This window comes from Grampus griseus (genome assembly GCF_964374135.1).
Source record: "Grampus griseus genome assembly, chromosome: 18".
Lineage (NCBI taxonomy): Eukaryota > Metazoa > Chordata > Mammalia > Artiodactyla > Delphinidae > Grampus > Grampus griseus.
The window spans coordinates 72,422,426-72,439,065 of NC_139012.1; the positions used below are offsets into that span (position 1 = coordinate 72,422,426).

At 48.9% G+C, this 16,640-nt stretch overlaps 1 pseudogene across 1 annotated transcript in view; it reads right to left on the bottom strand.

Annotated features, from left to right (window-relative positions):
• LOC309835926 (cilia- and flagella-associated protein 337-like) overlaps positions 1 to 4,193 on the bottom strand; it is a 47,084-nt pseudogene extending 42,891 nt beyond the window's left edge. Inside the window, exon 1 of the transcript in view lies at positions 4,010 to 4,193. The product of the transcript in view is annotated as a cilia- and flagella-associated protein 337-like (transcript). The remainder of the gene's footprint in view (positions 1 to 4,009) is intronic.
• Positions 4,194 to 16,640: the final 12,447 nt, after the last annotated feature.

The window sequence follows — 16,640 nt, forward strand, 5'->3', positions numbered from 1 at the left end:
GTTCATATCCAGAGAGCTCTGAGAAAATGTGCTTTTGTTTTTGTTTCATTTTCCGTACAGCTTCCTCTGTACTTTGTGGAGGAATGGCCTTGGTGAAGAAGTGACACCTGGGGGCAAGCTTGCATCTTCTGGTTCTGTCATCAGAAGGTTATAGGTGATAAGAAGTCAGTCTTTAGTCATTGTCAGGGAACTGCCTCCTAGGCCTCCCTAAAACAACAAGAGGTGGGGACGAAATCCATTTCTGGTCAAACACATATGGTCTGCATGTTCCAGCGTTTCTCAAGATAAAAAAAGGAGACCCTAAAGCCAACCCAAACTGGACGGTGACAACGCTAGAAAACAAGAGGCACTGAGAGATGCTTCTGTATTGTGGAAAGACTCTCATGTCCTGAAAGGGTTCTCCTCAGTATTCTGCCAAACAGAAATCAATCATCTGTAGCCAAATGACATATCTGACAGTGGCTGGCAGGGAAAGATGAGTATTAAGGAACTTAAAGTTACAGCGTGAGCTACTGCTAATTGAACAGCATGACAAGAAAATAAAGCCTGTATGAAATTATATTTGGTCAATGGGCAAATTAGTGCCATTTATACAAATTTTTCTTATATTCAACTTTCCAGCCACGCAGCCATCAGGTGCGGTTGATATATACACGTGCTCACAAGTAGTTACCTGAGCACAGTCCTTCAGCCATCTCCTCCACGATGGAGAAGTTAATGTCTTATAGACAGTTTTTAAGCGTTTCTAACGCTTAACTAATTTTAAGCTAAAAACAAAATCCCTAGAATTCAAGATCTGATGAAAGAGCCAGCATCCATCCATCCATCCATCCATCCATCCCTCATCCATGTCTACTAGGGACTCAGAAATAAGAGCTCTATTTCAGTCCTCTAGGATTTCCCAGTCTGGTGACAGAGACAGATTGGGGACAGGACATTCTGACTCAGGGCTATAGCCCCAATATTTGAACTACGCACGGACTGCTTTGGGGATGCGTGGCTCCAGGAAGAGAGAAAGGCTTCCCTGAGGAGAAATGCTTAGTGAAGGCCCAGAAGGGCACTGTGTTCAGGCAGGAAAACCTACACAAATGCATGGCACCATGAGAGATGAGGATGCCTGTTAGAAGCCCATCTGCTTCAGAACATGGCAGGGCTTGGGGGTGTGAAAGTGCCAGGAAGAGAGAAATGTGGAAAAAGAAGCAGGGTCCTCATCCTGAAGTGTTTCGTGGGTCACACAGAAGAGTTTAGATTTTATCTGAAAGCAAAGGGGAGTCACTGCAGGATTCTGAGCCGGACAGACACATCACGGTCTCTCACAATCTCTTCTGCTACCCCTGGTCACCATCATCACCGGAGTGACTGTTCAATATGGAAGTCAGAGCAGGTCACCCACTGCTTAAAACGCTGCAGTGGGTCCACTTGCTACAAGGCCCATGTGACCAACCTCCCTTAGCTCTCTGACCTCACCCCCCTTTCATTCTCACCCTGTGTCTGTTCTGCTCCAGCCACATGGCCCTTGCCCTTCCTAGAGCCCTCCAGGTACATTCCACCTTAGGGCATGTCTCTGGCTGTGTGTCTACAGGGAATGTGCTTCCCCCAGATATTCATGGAGTTCATTCCATCCCCTGCTCTGAGCAAATGCCAGCCTCTCACTGTGGCCTATCCTGGCCACACCACTTAAAGACACACACACACACACACACTCGGCACTCTTGATACCCTGTACCCTGCTTGTTTTTTTCCTCTTTTCCACAGCACTTATCACCTTCCAAGATATCATACAAAACATGATGTTTATTGTCCTTCTCCTCCCATTAAACTCTAACTCTGTACGGGCAGATATCATTGCTTTGTTCACCAATGTATCCCAGCACCTAGAGCAAATACTGAATGAAGAGAAATTAGATCTTTTTTTTTTTTTTTTTACAAAACCACCCTATGAAAATGTGGAGGTCGCTGTGCAGGGATTCGATATTAGGGCCGGGGAGGCCGGTTAGGAGTTTGCTGTGATGATGATGACAGGTTGAATGGGGCAGTGGCCATGGGGAGAGAAAGGAGGGTCCAGGTTAGAGTTATTAAAGGGACAGAGTTGTCAGGACATGGTGACCAATTATTTGGATGTGGGAGCTAAGTGATGCCATCACCACTTAGTGGAGTGCCTTCCACTCCGGAGGAGGAGAGAGGACGGCTAATTTTTGGTGGATGCCAAAGACACAAAGAGCTTAGTTTCAGACACACTTTCCTTCAGTTCTCTGTGGGGCGAGTCTTTCTGTATTGCACAGTACATATTGATTTTATAATTTATTTATTTCCCATCTATGGACAGCCCCTATGCAAACACATTCAATGTACCTCAAATTTTTACCGAAATCAAAACAGTTGGTTACAATAATTTACTGCTTATCCTATAGTCATTGGCCTTCCTTATGGTCTTACTTGAGGTTTAAAAAAACATCTGTATGAGGTATATCCAGATATCTTTCCCTTTTCTCCACTCTCCTTTTTTTTTTTTTTTTTTTTTTTTTTTTTGCGGTACGCGGGCCTCTCACTGCTGTGGCCTCTCCCGTTGCGGAGCACAGGCTCCGGACGCGCAGGCTCAGCAGCCATGGCTCATGGGCCCAGCCGCTCCGCGGCATGTGGGATCTTCCCAGACCGGGGCACGAACCCGTGTCCCCTGCATTGGCAGGCGGACTCTCAACCGCTGCCCCACCAGGGAAGCCCTCCACTGTCCACTTTTACATTGACATCCAGAGATGTAGTCTCTATATCACTACATCTCGGATGCCTCCTAACCTCCTAACTTTTCCCCAGATGATAATGTCCTTAACTAGTTTACTTCAGACCGGAGCAAACTCACTGCAATCCAATCCTTAGGGAAACCACTCGATTTTTTTTTTTTTTTTTAATGGCCCTGGCTTCTTTCCACTTCCTCAAAGCAGTAATCTCCTCTCATGATAAACTGTACCCACTTGCTAGAAACTCAGCAACTTTGTTCTTCCTTTTCTCTGCAGCTCCCAGATGGCCACCAGCTGGTCTGGGCTATTTCTTGCATTCTAGTCCCTTTATCCCTCCTCTTGGTTTTCTTTTTGATCTCCTTGTCTCTCCCCTCCTGCTTCTAACAGGCACAATTTACCCCTCTTTGGAAGCACCTATTTTCTAAGAGAATTTGAGGATTTTTTTTTAGAGCATCACCTCTTTTTTCTTCTACTTTTGTATTGTGTGGAGACCAGCTGCAGGGCTGTATGGGAGGAAAGGCTGTCTCTGAGGGCAGGATGAAGCCTCCCACGAGAAAGGGGTCAGAACAGACTGTTTCCTGACAAGGCCACTGGGGGACAAAGGGGCCAGCGTGTCCCAGAAGCCACCCCTGGGTCTGCGGGCTCTGCAGGCCACTCTTGGAGGGCGTGGTGGGAGGTGTCCCCTGGCTGACACTCTCACGGGCACCATTTGATCTCATTTCAGCGGATTTCTGTCCCCTTCCCCAGGACCAGAGAGCGTCGCACCATATTCTCAGTTGTCTTTAAACAGCTTTTAAAGGACTGTTAGTGATTTTCAAGATGACAGCCGGAAGACTGCTTGAAATGACAAATGGAAGAAATGAAGCTCAGGCGTCTGTGTCTTCGTCTGCGTTTGTTGGGCCTGTGAGCTTCCACGTTCACGTGTCTGACGGGGTGTTTCTGCGAGGTCTGTGAGGTCTGGCTGAGAGCCTGTCTGAGGGGATGGTGCCGTAGCTCAGGGAGGGGGCGGCCACGCTTGGGTGTCTGAGTTGTGTCTGGGTGTGGACACGGCTCTGTGCGTGCGTGTGCACAGGGCCTGGGTGTGTGGCTGCCCACGTGCGCGGGGTCGGGGGGCACTGTGTGTGCCCCTGGCGTGTGACTGTGCTGGAGGTGACAGTGCTGGGCCTGCGCAGTGCACAGCGAGGCGGGGAACGCTTTCTAGGGCGTCTGTGAGTGTCTGCGTTGGGAGACGGTGGGATGCAATTGGGAGACCAGTGTGGGAATCTGGGGGAGACCTGTGGAGCGCTGTCGCAGGGGGCTTGGGGTATACTTTGAGGTGTCTGTGGAGGATGTGTGGGTGTCTGTAAAGCGCCTGTGTGGCGACAGTGGGGAAGGCGTGGCGTGCGTGAGCGTGAGACAGTATCTGTAGGGCGTCTGCGGGGTGAACGTGAAGATGTCTCTGCAGGTGTGGAGGACCATGGCGCATTCACGAGTGTCTGCACGTTTACCCGTGGGAATCTTGGGGGGTGTCTCTGGGGCGTCTGTGCCGAGTGTCGGTGGAGGGCTTGCTGGTGTCTGGGAGCCTCCGCAGATCTCCGTGTGCCTGCGCTGCAGCTCGTGTGTCAGGATTCACCACACCTGAAAGTGAGATGGGCTCTGAATGCTTCACCAGGACGGCCCTCACCTCCGTGCTTCTGTGTCCCCAGTGTCGCTGTGACAGGCCGAAGACAGCTATCTACTGAGGGCCCACAGTCACGAAGAGTGACAGCACAGTGACCCGGAGTGACGTCTTCCCTGAGCGATGGAGGGTGTGGTGTGCGACCTTCCCCTGAGAGGGACCTGGGCTGTGACATTCCTGAGAGGGACCTGGGGTGCGACCTCACTCCTGAGAGGGACCTGAGTTGTGACCTCCCCCTGAGATGAACCCGGGATATGCCCTCCCCGAGCGGAACCCGGGGTGTGACCTCCCCTGAGGGAGACCTGGGGTGGGACCTTCCCCCTAAAAGGAACCGGGGTGTGACCTTCCCTCTGAGAAGGACCTCAGGTTTAGGGACCCTGGTGTGTGACCTCCCCCAGAGAGGGACGTGGGGTGTGACATCCCCTGAGAGGGAGTGGGGTGTGTGACCTCCCTTAAGCGGGAGCTGGCCAGGTCTTGCTGACTGCTGCCTGTGTGGACATGGCCGTGAGGTCTCACCCCATCCAGGGGTCTCACCCACACACCTGGGATTCTCCACTGACCACAGCTCACACTTGTCATCTCTAGGACTAACTGGTGGGGGGGGGGGGTCAAGAGGAGGCACGTCCGGCACCTCTCTTTCTGGCAGTTTCCAAAAATGAGCAAAAGAGCAAAGATGCTTGGACTTCAATCCACTTGGCTTCTGCTTAAGCAGAAATGAAATGTTCTGTAGAGACTGTGGTTTTCTCGTTACCCCAGAAGTTTAAAATCAACCAGTGTTACGTCCATTCAGAGGAATCCATGTCGCCTCATCGTGAGGCCATGGGGGGCGGGGTGGGATTTACATTTAAGCCGTGGTGTTGGGCTCAGCGTTAACTCTAAGCCTTTTCTGGAAGTCTGGGCTGCCGCTTGCGTTTGCTCCCACGTTTTCAAGCGGGGGAAGGCCTCTCTCCTCCGCAGCTCCCTCCGCCCCACATCTCACAGATGCTGGGTCAGCATGGGACTCAGCAGGCCCTTCCCTGCCCGAGCCTGGAGCCGCCCTTTAGGTTGAGTGACATCCCAGAGGGGAGCCAGAGGCTGGGGCAGAGGCGAAACTGGCAGGGGAGCGTGACCGGGTTTCCTTAAGTCTGGGACCTGGGCGCACCTGTGCTCGTCTTTAGGGTGTCCGACTCTTTCTTTTGTTTGCAAAAGCTGTTGCGTTGCTAACTTCAGTGCCAGAAGCCGGGGTGTTCCTTCCAGCCTTAGCCCTTCCCACTGACGTTAGAGTACACCTGTTTCCCAGAAGCCCCACAGACGGCCACCCCTTCACCTCCTTGTCTCACTCACACATGGGGTTTGTTGCTCCCTGGCAGGTGCTGGGACCCACCTGAGCCCGCCCCTCCCCCCAGGACACTTCGCATTTGCCTCTCGGTCAGATCACCTGGGGACTAACCTTCCTTGCCCTCCTTCTGGATACACCTGAACGACCTCATCCGAACCTCAGAGCCCCTCTGGGAGGAAAGGTGGTGCAGACATTACTGTCTCTGGGTTATGGATGAGGACACGGGGGCAGCCGTGGGGTCTCACTACAGCCAAGCCTCGGAGGACAGAGCTCGGACTGCTGTGTCCCATCACCTCACTCTCCTCTCTCGCAACCATGTCTTGAGCTCCTGCTGGGTGGCAGGTGCTATCCTCTCTAGTGGCGTTAAGTCTGTTGGAAAGATGAGGCGTATCTATAAAAGCTCCCAATGAGGAGGTGAAGAAGAAAGGCCCAGGTCAGGGACAGGTGATGATGTTGCAGAGGGAGGGCTTTGTGCGGCAATCGGGGAGGCCTCGTGGAAGAGGCGGGGTTTGATCTGAGCGCTGAAGGTGGGAGAGGGATTTGAAAAGCTGGGATGGAGGGAAGGACACATTCCCAACGTGACGTTTGTAGCCAGGCAAATATGACCTCTACCAGAGGCTGCGAGGAGATGGACTCAGCGGGCCCACCAGTGGCAAAGAGGGGCAGAAAGAGAGGCAAAGGGAGAGGTGATGGGAAGAGAGAAATCTCTGGTGACAGGGGATTCGCTGCCAGCAGCAGAAATGTTCCAGGAGACATACGGTGTGTTGTTTTCTTGGTACCTCCTTCTCAGGCTACTTGGCAATGACAGGCTGACGCCTCACCAAACCCGTCTCCCTCTGTGCTTGTTCACCCTTCCTGACCTCCACGGCAATCGGGGTGGCACGTGCCTGATTTTGGGAATCTGGGCAGAAGTGATCCACAGCACTTCCCGGCATAGCCCAAACCATCCCCCACGGGACCCAACCTCTTCCTCAAATGCTGCCTGGGTGCAGAGGGTCCAAGGCCCAAGGGAAGCCTGGGTCCCTGCATCACCACATGGAAGCCACCCACAAGTACAGGCAGTGAGCTGTTACATGAGCCGGAAATACATTTCTAATGTGAGAAGCCACTGCATGTAGGGGCTTGTTTGTTACAGCAGCGTGTCCACCCTGACTGACACAGGCGGATGATGTTTTATCTGATACTCTGAAGATTTTATGTTTAGTTGCAATGTCCATCCTGACTTTCTGTGACTAGTATTGGTTTCACTGCTCTATCCTCTGAACACAGCAGAATGATCTGATCCATCCTCAGAAAACGTTTCTTGAATGAATGAATAAATGTACCAACTTTGGAGGTCCGTAGTGGTATCCAGGAGAGGGGAACATCAGAGCAGAGCAGGCAAATGAGTACAGCAGGGGGTGGGAATGGGAAAATTAGAAAGAAGAAGAGAAAGCAAAGCCAACCCCTAAGCTAATGTAAGAGCATTTTCTGGGTTTATTCTTTTACCCCATGGCAACAGTTACATAAAGAGATTATGTCCTTGCTTTAAAAAAAAAAGTGCTATTCTCCTTCATTTAGAAATTAGACTTAAACTTCAATATTTACCTTAATAGTTCACCGACAGAAGCCAAAAACAGAATGTTCACACATCCCTGCAACACAGTTTAAAAAAGAAAAGAAAAATAAATTCCCTTCAGAAGTAAAAAGCCAACACATTCCATTTATTTCCTGCACACTAAATGCTTGTGTTCCCTCGGCAGAAACAACAAGCAATCATTTTCCATTTAAAAGGGAGTAGATAGTTTTCAGGTGTCTCTGTTTCTCGCCAAACAGCTGGGCCTTCATATCCAGCAAGTGGAGCTGCCATAACCTTGAGTGGAACATGAGCTTGGACAGGCCGCCCTGTCCAAATGCTCAGACCGGGGTCACAGGGAGCTCCGTATTGCATGTGACCATGCACTTGGAGGACCTTGATCACTCCGGGACACTTCTCCCAGCGGCCTGCACTTGCAACAGCATTTGACACAGAGAAAGACACTTGCATAACAGCAGGCGTGTAGAATAGCAGAGCTTGCTGTCTCTCATATGAAATCAACACTGCTAGTTTGTGGATGGTGTCCCATGATGAAATATCTCCTTGAATAAGTGCCAGGCACTGCTCTAATGAGCTGCTTTGCATGCCTTATCTCATTAAATGTTCACAAGAATCCTCTGGGGTAGGCGATTTTATTATTTCCATTTTACAGATGAGAAGACTGAGGCAGAAAGAGCTTGAGTGGCATGCCCAAGGTAACAGAAGTCTTAAGTGGTATAAGCTCTGGGCTTGCTACATTTCACGTGGTCTCTGAGCTCAGGTGGATCAGTGCTGGATCGAGCTATGGTCTTAGCTGAGTTCACAGTCTGTGGAGTTCACAGTAGGTCATGTCATTTTCTTGATGGATACAAAAGGCATCTCAGTGTGTTGTTTTTTTTGTTTTTTTTTAACCTTAGTATGACATACACCCAAAATTCTGCGTCATGTGTCTTTTGTAATATTTTTCCAGTGCATAGTCTATTAATGAGAATTACATTAGTGTCACTGGGTTCTGTCACTTTTTCCTGCGATTACAGTACCATTTAGAAACTCATTTTATTTCAAGAAATCGCGGTATACTCTTGCCCTCTTTCCACATCTCTCCTAGTCAATGTGTCATTTTCTTCCCCCACGTTCCCTCCTCAGAGCCCTGCAATCTGGCTTGTCTCCCTGTTCCTCCACTGACATTTTTCTCGCTACAGGCTCCATTTCTAATACATCAAATGCAGTTGTCTCAGTCTCTCATCGTCCCCGAGTTCCCTGGGTGTTCAGCTACTAATGAGCTCTTTCCTCCAGGACACGTCTCCTCCCATGGCTTCTTCTGGTTCCTTGCCCCTCTCAGCTCCTTCCTCGTGCCTCTAAGGTGGGGGTCTTAGCCCTCTGCTCTTTTCTTCCAAAACACACGCTCTCTCTTTCTCTCATGCTCCTGTAGTATCATAGCTGAGCTGTCTTCCCTGAGCTAGTGGCGCCCACGACTGCAGCTCTGCCCTGAATCCCGAGCTGGGATTGCAGTTTCCCACACGACCCTGCATGTGTAGGACGTCACATCCTCCACATGTATAAGCCACACCGATTAGCCCATCAGGCTGGAACACAGCTCCCCTTCTGAGAGGCTCTGTAGCCCCTGGGGCCTGCTAGTCTCTTGGCATCTTGAGGACCTACAGTTGGGTCTGGATGAAATGAGAAGGGCTGAGGAAGCCCGGCTCATAAAGAGTGCTCCATAAAAACGGTTTTCTTGCACTCTCCTTCCCCCTCGCCCCCTCCTTCCCTCCCTCCCTCCCTCCCAGTGTTTACCTAGGCATCAGGCAGTCTTGTGGGGAAGGGAGTACCAGCCTTATTCTACCCCATCCATCCTGGGGCCACCTCCACTTAACCCCTCATCCATCAGGCCTGGAACAGTGCAGGGCTTGGACCCTGCCTCCCAGCCCCGGCTTCTCCACTTAACCACCCTATTCCCTGGCACCAGGTAAGTCTTTCTAACCCACGGCTCTCCCTCTGCCACTTTCCTGCTAAAGAAATCACGATGGTTCCCCGTTACCAATTAGATTAGGTAAAAACCCTTTAGCTTGATTTCAAGATTCTCCATCAGTGGGGCTCCTCGTTCATTCAACATTTCCACCCCTACACTGCAAAGTGGGAGCTCTTCCCTCCAGTCCGCCCAGCTGCCCCGCCTCCTGATCTGCCCCTGTCTCTATGTCTTGCTCATATCAGATCTCTTCCTCTACCCAGAGTTTATATTTCCTTCAGGATCTCGCCCATCCATTGATTGCCTTGTCTCTCCCAGTCCAAAATGTTCTTCATTCCCTCTGAATTCCTCTAGCATTTATAGTCAAGACTGTGCATCCTTGAACTACCATTAGTAGGGTTTGTTGAATTCCTACAGTGTACAAAATTGATTCAATCTCCACTAAAACTAACTCCAATAGGTAAATAAATGTCCACCCAGTTTTGCAGATGAGAAAACTGAGGTGCAGAAGGTGAATTTGCCCCAAACTGCATCTGGGATTTGAACCCAGGAAATTTGACTCCAAAGCCCACATACCTCCAAATTGCCCTGTGCTAACTACTCTGTATTTGTTTCTTTTTGTCTCCTAAAGGATTCAACGGCAAAGATCATTTACTGTACTTTTTTTTTTTTTCTTTTCCACTGGGCCTAGCTAAGGGTGGAGCACATGGTATTTATTTAATAAACACTCACCTTTTTGGCTTCTGACTTCTAGACTTAAAGATACTGTGACCCCAAATGAGTTAAGCAGTTGGTGAAACCAGTGGTCACAGCAGGGTTATTTGCTTCATAAACTGCAGATGATAAGACCAGGCCACGGTGACCAGTGACATCCTGACAATAAAGTGCTTAGCCTTTTCCTTTGGAAAAAAAGAAAACCAACGTAGAAGAAAACAAAACCAAACCTGAGTGCTCATTGCTCATCTGAAATCATTTTGCTTCCGACTCTTATTCGAACCGTCCCAGGGGCTTTGTTGACATTATCTGCTAATGACTGTAATCCCTCTTTCCAAAAGGAGAGAGGCACCAAGCTGTTAAGCAACACCTTTCTGTCCACAGAGGTCTGAGGTCACCGCCCTACTTGCTGCCAGGCCTCTGGGTGCATTTCTAAAGGGTAATATTTACAGTGTTGGATGGCTGGGCATGGTGGAGCTTAATGGGATTCTTAATAAAGGAGGCTTTCATTAAGACGGGGAGCACAGGCAAGGTGCCCTTGCTTTTGAGGAAAGGACGGCCCAGCACAAGACGAATGCTCCTTCCGGGCTTGAAATCATGCAGGTCAAGTGCCTTGTCATGCATTAACAGGCTTTTTAAGTTCCCAGGCAGATTGAGAGGAACGGCTTAGATAAATGAAAGCAGAGGAATCATGCGATCTGTCTTGGTAGCAGCAAACACTGAGACACAGCAGCTGCATTTAAACAGAGCAATTTGCTAAATGAGTGGTCGGCTCCGTTCCAGATGGCCAACGTGACACGGGGCTTGGAGGAAGCCTTTATTCAGCCCTGCATCTGTCTAGACTGAGACGTGAAAGGCCAGGTTATACTTGCTGCTGCTGCAGCAGCTTTGAAACTCTTACATAAAACCTGCTCAGTATCACCAATGAGGCAGCTTGGCCGGAGACCAGCTGGAGAGGAGTCTGCAGCATGGCGTGCGTGCAGCCTCACGGAAAGCCAGCTTCTCTGCTGAATGATGGCCAGATCGGGACGGGGGCTCCTCTCTGTGCCCCTCCGCCTGCTGTACCACTGCGCCCACCTCCCACGTGCAGGGAGGCCGGTGATCTTAATAGGAGGAAGCACCAGGATAAGGTCAGAAAGCAGAAATAGTGGTTGTGTTCTATGTGCCTTCTTTAGGTGTACTTTTCAATCATTTCCCATGTCTTTTGCCTTGGTTCTTCTGGTTAGGTTGTCAAGTTCCCAACATGGCTGAAAGAATCTTCTGAGCTTTGCCTACGACCCCAATTTGTTTTCCCTTCTCCTTGCCTCTAGCACCTAATTCAGTCCTACTCCGGCACCTCCTTAGAGATGATACCTCAGAGATATTGGCTGAGGAGGCCGGGGGTAGACCAGATGACCACTCAGTTCTGGGGCTTCTGGGTCCATGAGACACGTTGACTGACTGACTTAAACTAGGTCAGGCAAAATGGAGCCATCTGATGGGTGTCTTGCCCAACTTTAAAAACCAGGCGGCCACAGAGCTTCATTGGGCTGGTATGAGGACCTACAGGAAGGCAGCTCTACTGACCTATTTCTCTCTGATAAGTTGTACCCCGCGCCTATTTAATTTTTATTATTGGATTGAAAATTTCCATGGGTTGAGGCTTTCACTGTGTTCTTCAGCAGCCATTCAAGTCTCACGGCTGGAATGTTCTGACCGGTCAGTAAACAAGCCTGCTTCCTGCTCCCCCTGCACCCCACCCCATCCCCAGGGCCCAGAACCCACTGGGCCTTCACACTGGACAGCAGCTTCGTTTTTTTCTGACTAAGGAGGAAAAGTTTAACCTGTTGAATCAGCGGCAGAACTTCCTGTGACATTCTGGGGGAAAACTACAGTTTGCTTAGGAGGAACTCAGAAGCATTCACTTACTGCGGTTTCTGATCTACACAGACGTGGAAAAATTTGAGTTCTGCTCTATGCTGACACACCAAAGCTCTCTCACCAATATTTTTCTCTCTTAGAAGTTTCCTATCATCAGGACTATGTCTACCCTATAGTCAGCCCGAAATAAATGAATTAAATGAACAGGGCTGTCCTAGGGGGAATATAGCACTACCCCCATGCTAATCTCACCCAGGTACCACTTCTTATGTAACCATCTCTGCCCAGTTTCCTCATCTGTACCACTAAGCACAGAAAATAATTCGAGGGACTTTTTTTTTTTTTTTCAGTTCTCCCAAGAATGGCACATAGCTAGCATCATTCTAGATGCACAGGTGAAAAGCTAATCCCTCCATACAAGGGATGCTCTGGACGTGACTGGCCTAGACCTTATTAACTGAGGTCTTTGTGGCAAGAGTCCAGGCTATGGAAAGGGAGTTATTCTAGTATCTACAATATTCTAGTGGTAGATATGCCAAAAGATCAGAACAATGATGTCACTTAACTCTGAAATAGTTACACATCTGTTCAGGTCCTTGCAATGTGCAAATAGCTTAGAAAGGGTATAAAAGTAGATTATTAACCTTCTTAAGAAACAGGTTTCTTCAGACTCATGGACAGAGAGAACAGACGTGGTTGCCAAGGGGTTTGAAGTGGGGGATGGAAAGGAATGACTGGGAGTTTGGGATTAGCAGATGTAAACTATTATACACAGGATGGATAAACAACAAGGTCCTACTGTATAGCACAGGGAACTGTATTCAATATCCTGTGATAAACAATAATGGAAAAGAATGAAAAAAGAATGTCTATACGTGTATATAACTGAGTCACTTTGCTGTACAGCAGAGATTGGTACAACATTGTAAAGCAACTATACTTCAATTTTTAAAAATTAAAAAAAAAAATCAGATTTCTTAGTATGCTGAATGCAACACTGATGAGTATTATCAAATGATCTTTAAGTGTGTAATCCTGGGCCAGATGCAATAAAGAAAGAAGCCCAAGGATAGTCACTCACTGAGACAGCCTTTTGTGGTACGACGATGATGAATCAAGTTTCCCTTGTCTTTGCCAGCAGGTCGCCAGTGTAGCTTCCCTTATGCTGAGCATGTCCCCGATTCCAGGGATATGCACCCGGCAAGAAATATGCAGATTGTGAAGGCCTTGAAAGCTGCCAAAGGGTGGTTAGGTGACCTTAGGTGATCAGACAGGCAGAGCCGGTGCTTCTACTCGATAAATAAAGTTACTTCTCTCTGAGGCACAACTCACAACTTTGCTAGATGGCAACATGAGCTCTCGAACGCTACCTTCACCGTAAGCCTTTCTGCAGCCTAAAGAATATTTGGTTTTTAAAATGAGCATCATATGAAGGCTCAATACTGTTTGAAAATGTCGAGACTTTTTAACATTCAAATATAGCTGCACAAAAGAGCGACCCATGATTGACATTTTATCTTATTAAAGTGCTGTTAATTAAGAACCACAGCCACGAGCAAAAGCGACGAAAGCCGCAGACCCCGCAAACTATTCCTGAAACAAAAGCACAACTCTGATTTGCTTAGAACCTAAATCAAAGGAACACGGTGTACGGGCTCATCCACTTCCGGTCCACTAGGGGGCAGTGAATGATCGAGTTTCCCCCAGGCGGCTTTCACGACGGTTGCTATATATGCACCTGAAGTGTGGCAGGCCTTCTACGCAAAGTGAGCAGTGCGGCAGCGATGACAGGTGCAGGGAGCATCCAGCTAGTGCTACCAGCACAGTCTGTCAGAAGGATGAAGTGAAATGAATCATTTGCATTTTTTGCCAATGAACTTGCATTATAATGAACAGGCAGTGTCGCCCGGATGGGCCCTGGCGTCGCCTCCCTGGCTTCTGCTGGACCGCCGCCAGTCACCAGGCTGGACGGCACCCAGGACTAGAGCGCGGGGGACAGACAGAGCCCGGGAGCCGGATTTAACAGTCGCCTGGGGCTGGTGACCACAGGGGCACGAATGACCCTGCGGGGATGGGGTGGGTTTCCCTCTCCCATCCCATCCCGGTGCCAGCGTCCACTGGGGGCAAATTCCAGGCCTGGACGCTGCACAGCACACATCCAGGGACACCATTCATGTCGCAGCCTGTGTGAGTGGCGCCCCCCTGGAGTTGGGCAGTGAGCGCAGACTCCCTGCTCCCGCTGTGCAGGGCCCTGGACTGTGGGTCTCTGTAGGAGTGCCCATCTGCCCTCTCACGGCTCCTCAATTTTAAAAACCTGCCTTAAAGGGCTCTAGGGAAAATAGAAAGGTGACACCCGAGCAAAATCAGAAATTGGGACCAGTGCATTCCAGTGTCTGCCACGTTCCCTCTTCCTTCTTCCTCTGTCCCACTCTCTGATCCAAGAATCTGGCGCCCTCCTGATGGTTTGTCTTTTTCCTGTTCCAGTGTGCTCTTCAAAAAGATTCTAGGACATCACACCGTCAACTTCAGTTGCATTTACATCACTCTGTCTCCTCTTCCACCAGAATTTGCATTTAAACCTTACTTCTAATTGTGAAGCAAGATCCAGAGAAGGATTCCTCCCTCCTGGCCCCTTTCCTGCTGGCCTTGATTAACAGGAGCCTCCCCTGCCCAATGGGAGGCAAACCAAACGTGCGTTTCCCCCTGTGCTCCCGCTTTAAAGCTTTCCGAGTGATTCCTTCATTCCCAGCCCCATTTCTCCACACATGTACCTGGAACATCCCTTTCGTTTTACTTAAAAACCAGTAAAGCACAGTGCTTAAATGCAGGTTCAGATCAGACTGCTTGGGTTCAAATCCCAGCTCTGTCACCTCCGAGCAGCATGTAAACGGGAAATTGCATGACTGCTCTGTGCCTCACTGCCTCCGTTCTCACAGAGGGCAGTAAGAACATCGCCTGGTGGCGGTGGTGTGAGGATTGAAGGCACCGAGCACAGCACCGGGCAGAGGCCAGCACGCCGTACGTGTTAACTTCTCAGTGTTTTGTATATTTGCCATAATGCAGTATTTCCTCTTCTCTTTCCTCTTCTTGCACCTCGGCTTCAAGACACAGATGCTCCCACCCGCTTCCCTCCCCCTTGCTTCTCCCTGAAAGGATGGCAGATGGTCTTCTGGCCTCTGAATCAGTGCCGACTGCCCCCTCCTGCCCTCTCCTGCCCCCCGCACACCTACCTGATCATCACCATAGAGAAGCAGGCACTTGTCAGGATCCTCGTAACTAAAGCAAAGAACGAAAAAAGAAATCATCTTCAGACATCAAGAACAACAACAGCGCAGGGGAGGGGGAGATCTGACGAGTGTCCTTTATGTCACGTCTGTGTTCTATTTGCAGAACAGTCTTGGAAATAGGCACTTGTTTACTTCGCCCAGATCAGAAGTGATTTCAGATTTCTCTTCGTTTAATCATCTCCTTCCACTGTGCAGGTTCATAATTAAAATAAGAAATTTATTTATAAAACCAGTGCTGGAGCTGAGAGCTAACTATATAAAGAGATGCTTAGGCTGATGAACCCTCTGTCACGTAGACCCCAAACTGCATCGACCAGCCTGGAAGGAGAGGCAGGGACTTCCCTGACATGGTCAGCATCTCCCTTGCCAGACGGGAGATGGAGGGAGTGAGGAAGGAGAGACTGGCTTCCCGATCCTAGTGTACAAGATGGAGAGCGGCCAGATTTTCATGGGGAAATGCTACACCACCCCACTTTGGGTAAATGGCTGGCTCCAGGGTAGGGTGCCCACTGGCTGGTGCCAGGACCAGAGGGAGGGAAACAGCTGCGGACGGAAGAAGACTTGAGCATGGGTGGAGTTGGCTGGGAGAGGGGATGAAGGGGCCAAGAAAGAGTAGAAGGAGGGGGTGGGGACAGTGGGCAGCGAAGTGGCAAGACCTTGACTGGGTGACCTTTCCCAGCGACCCCTCAAATCTCAGTATCTACAAAAATCATTAAATGCTTGGTGCGGTTGGGTTTCTTGTCAAAGCCAGTAAAGTGGCCTGGTAGATACAAGAGGTGAAGGCCTGCCGGTGTCTGGGAAGTATCAACACTACAGCTACAAGGCTTGTTTGACATTATGTGGCTACGTTACATTTTTTTTGAGGAGTATAGTTGATGTACAATATGATGTTAGTTTCAGGTGTACTGCATAATGACTTGACACTTGCATACATTATGAAATGATCACCAGAAGTCTAATAACCATCTGTCCCCATACATGGCTACATTAAATTTGACAAATAATTTGTCACTTTGCATTAGATTTAATTTATTGCTCTTTTTATTTCCAAAGACAGAAGGGACCTACTAGACACATTTCTTTCCAGTGTCAGTATCAGAAATCTGTATGTGTCTTAAACACCTTAGTTGTTGTCTTATGGACACTGTGAAGTGGCCAATGAATGCCGTCTTCCTCTTTGTTCTGGATTCTAGGAAACTCAAAGAAAAAGATGCTCTTCGTTTAAAAACATTGTTTAGGGTATTATGAAGTATATTTTGTTCATTGACTCTGTCTTCCTATATATATTTTTTCCCTTCACCTTCATTCATCTGTGTGCATGTGTATTACATTTTATTCTATTCTCTATCCATTGCTGAAAGTGTCCCCAAATCCTCTTTTAGACAATGCAGTTATTAATAAACAAAAACACAAATGAATAGATTTTTGCCTATCCTGGAAGTTCTTACACTTTAATCTTTTATTGCACAGAACTTTCCTCAAGTTTTGCTCTCATATCTGTTGGTTAATCTTTTCTGGACTTCTGTCCTTAGAGTTCTGCTTTTGCAA